At 24.4% G+C, this 4,427-nt stretch overlaps 1 long non-coding RNA gene across 1 annotated transcript in view; it reads right to left on the bottom strand.

The window, feature by feature from the left end:
- Positions 1-4,427, bottom strand: part of LOC116185385 — a 26,066-nt gene extending 21,639 nt beyond the window's left edge. Inside the window, exon 1 of the long non-coding RNA XR_004150226.1 lies at positions 4,040-4,427. This is a non-coding gene — a long non-coding RNA (uncharacterized LOC116185385). The remainder of the gene's footprint in view (positions 1-4,039) is intronic.

Below are 4,427 nucleotides of genomic sequence, written 5' to 3'. Positions count from 1 at the left end.
ATTCTAATTTTATTTTATCTAATTTAATTTTATTTTCTAATTTTATATTTGATATAAAAAATTATGTATAAAATAAATATATAAAATAATATTTAAAAAATATAAATACTTTGACATTTAATTCTAATTTATATAAAATTACAAGAAACTAAATTATATATAATAAATATACAGTAAGTACTTATGTAATATCATTTAATTGTAAATAGAAACTTTGCTTCTATTATTTAGAATATCCATTAAGTCTCATATTTGCTTTTCTCAAAGTTAGAAACTGTACATTGGATACTTGAAAACTAGAAACTTACTGTAGAAATTATTAAATTTCTAATATAAATTCAATAATATAATAACAAAATTCAATATTGCATTGTAGATAAAATAACATTTAAAATACAAAAAAAATAAAATACAAATAAATAATTTTTAAGCTGAATGGATTTATAAAATTATGAATATGAATATGAATATTTCATCATTAGGATTTTGAATATTCATCAACTATTCTTTTAAAATATTTTAAAATATTTAAGAAATACAAATATAAACTCAACAAAAATATCTTGAACATTTCGTGAAATCATACATCTATGATTGCTTTCTGTTGCGAGTAAGTAATATGTTACTATTAACTAATATAGTTCGTGTAATCAATAAAGAGTTATAATTGAAGAATATGAAAACTAGTAAAAAAGTTGACTGTAAAATAGTAAATCTATACTTAACATCGACCGACATTCGACATTGTCACGATGCATTATATTTGTCCTACTAAAAATATAATGAACAATTTCTAATCTTGTATAGTACTATTTCTTATGCAAGCATGTATAAATATATTTTTTATATGATGTTTTGATTATGTTATAATTTCTTAAAAAATACAATTACAAAATTTTATATCTAAAATATCTTAAAGAAAAAAAAAACAAATTAATAAAAATAGCAAGGAGAAAAAAAATTATAATAATCATGATTTTCATGATAATTTAATAACTATCACTAATTTAATAATCTATCACATAATCAGTATTCTATCAGTTTTTATTCTATTCATTTTATTATCCTAAATAAAAGAATCTATATCTACAAATAAACGAAGGAATAAAATAAAATTAATTATTATTTTTAAAATTATCGAATCGAGATTCTCTACTTGTAAATAAGTTTTATAAGTCTAAAATATTAAGAATCTTTATAAAGTTTGATCGAGTACTGCACTGCTATTCCGACGATTTAGTTCTACCAGGTACGTACCTATTATGCATTATCAACGGCTTGCATGAGTCGGGCCCATGAACTATCACAAATTTCTCGTATATACACGTACACAGATATAACATCGTTTTTACTTGCGCAATCGATAAATCCCAATGAAATCGAAATGATTTCTATCTGATATCTGTATAGATAGCCTGTCGTGGAATAATTTTTTCTACAAAACTAAAACTTAGAAAATCAGAGTCATTCGAGTGATAATATGAATTAGTAGAAAATGAATAAAAAATTGAATAAATTTGTGAATGATATATTGAAAGAGTATAAAAATTAACTTGAAAATTGTATTTTCTAAAAAGATAAGAAATAAGATTAAAATTGAATAAATATATATTTATAAAAGATTAAAATATATATATTAAAAGATTAAAGATTAAAATATATTAGTACAAATATTACATATTACAGATATTTATAAAATTTCAGAATAAATTTGCAGAATAAAATAGATAAATATCTATATATTTTATGTAAATAAAATTTTTGAAAAAATACATTGATAAGGAATAGAAAATTTTTAAATATTGTTAAACAATATTTAACAACTTGAAGAACAAGAAAATGTTTTAAAATACTATTTATTAAACATAATTTTTTTAAAATTATGTTTAAGAGAAATCAAATTTTAATTATTTCAATAATAAAATTTATTTTAAGATAAGCAAAAAATATTATATATATATATATAAATAATAAATAAATATATAAACTAATATTTTTTGAACGAATATTATATATTTAAAACTCTAATATAAAATTATATCTATAAAATTATAAGCTGAAATAGAATATGTGAAATAGAATTGTATAATTATATGAACATATAATTTTCATAGAATACTGTGTAACAAAGAAACAAAATTGTTTGATGTCAAGCAAATCCCGTTTTAAAGATCAAGGTCAACAAGATCATAACGTAGCATCCAACTGAAAATAAGAGATTTAATCTTTACTATGAGATTAATAGTGGCTGATTTTTAAGAACTTTTCAAAAACAAAATGTAACATAAATTGAATGTACAATTGAATTTTTTGTTCTTTTAAAAAACATTGAATCAAATAACACATATATTATTGTAAACTGAAGTTTTAAGAATATATCACAAGTATAATTTTTTCTCCGTGAACCATTTAATAAATATCTGAAAATTTTATTCGAAAGATAATATTTCTAAAAAAATAGCTATAAAAAAATATTTATTTTTATAACACTGATGATAAGATTCGTAAATGCAAATTTATTTATCAATAAATAAAAAGATATATTTATCTCAATTTGTTTTAAAAAAAAATTCTGTTTTTAATCATTGACGATATTCATTTTATTTTAAAATCTTCGTATTTTTTTTTTCTATATTTTATATGATATGCTTAATACGCATGATTCCTACGATATATCGAAAGTCATAAATATATCATTTTATCATTAACAACTGAAATTTCATAATATAAAATTATTATATTTATAAACTATCAAATTTATCTTTGAATCTTTGTTGGACAAAAAAAATTGTAAAGATTTTATAATAATATTGTAATTTTAATTATGTTTTATATAAAGAAATTAATAATAAAATACTTTAAAATAATTATAAAATCGATAATTCGGAAGTATTTATTATTTTATATAACAAATGAAATTTTATATAACTTATGTAGTCAATAAAAATATTATTATATCACAGATGAAATTTCATCACTACGATATATGATTTTGGATGCAATGAATATGTATATAAATTTTTAAAAAACTTCCAATATTTTATATATATAATTTATTATTCATATTTAAATGCAGTATTATTAAAATGATAAAAAATATGAAAGATTAATGAAAAGATTCTATCTTTCAATCATATATTTCGACATTTCAAAAACTTTTTATAATATATATTATTTAAAATTTTTAATAAAAATATTGACATTTTTACATATATACAATTTCATTTTTCTGACAAATATAATTATGCATATAATATATTTCATATAATCGTATAATTAAATCGAATTAAAAATGTAAAATATGCATATATATGCATGTATATGTTAGACTATTCGGTCTACTTCCGAAGCAGACAACAAAGTAAACTGACACACCAAGAATTAACTGAATTCGAGACGAATACATTTCGAGTGTACAAATTCAAAATTAAACAAATAAATTCTTCGAAAAATAGAACGCATATATGTAAATATGCATGTTCACAATTCATTCGTATTAACACAATGTTTGTATTAATACAACCACAATGTTCATACTCGCGTTAACTGTCAGCCGTCACGATGCGTGTAATTAATTCGTATTATTGGCTCGTTACCTTTTGCTTGCAAGCTACGGTACCGAAATCACGCTCGAATTGCTGACACGCGTTCACGAACGCACTCGAGGAAGCCTTTAAGTTTTATCCACACGTATGCGAAACGGTGAAAGAACGAAAAGGCCGCGTAAACGATATTTACGCGGCTCGATATTGATCATTCAAAAAACTTGATCCTGTGGAAGAAAGATGCGCGTAAGAAAGACAACCAGATAACTCCAGACAGGGCGCGTTCACACCGGAATCGATAACCGCGAGAAACAGTCGCGGGAGGGGGCGGTCTATGATCATCACGATATACATTTCGAATATCGTGTCAGTCGACGAATCAATTCTCAGTTTTATCGATTTACGAGAATTCGTTGTAATCGCTGTACTGATTAATGACAGGAATCTAAGGAAAACAATTACTGACACGGTATGAATCTTGTTTTTCGACTCACCTGTTCGAATCGCCGGTGCAACTTCGTTGATAGACGATTACGAAACTCGCGGCACTTCTACAACGACACGATTTCCCACTATTAAATTTTGCGGTGTCGTTTGGGCAGAGGGGATAAGTACAGAACAACTGATCTATGGTGACAAGATAGAAAAAAAAAACGCGCGAATTACGCGGAGGATAGAGGATACGGTATGGAAAGAGGAAGAGAATAAACAAAGAAGAAAGACAGAGAAGATACTAAGGGAGGGAGATGACAAGAGCGCCGAAAAGATAACAGCCGTGAATCAGTAGAATCAGTAACGCAGTAAAAATTCGTGTGGACAGTTGACTGTTGGCTCTTTGCAGGGGCGCGACAAGCCCGGACAGAGCACACGGCACGCGCGCCT

Source organism: Apis dorsata, unplaced genomic scaffold (genome assembly GCF_000469605.1).
Source record: "Apis dorsata unplaced genomic scaffold, Apis dorsata 1.3 scaffold_168, whole genome shotgun sequence".
NCBI classification, from domain to species: domain Eukaryota; kingdom Metazoa; phylum Arthropoda; class Insecta; order Hymenoptera; family Apidae; genus Apis; species Apis dorsata.
Note: the sequence above shows the minus strand (reverse complement) of the source record. Positions and strands in the feature narration are given on the sequence as shown.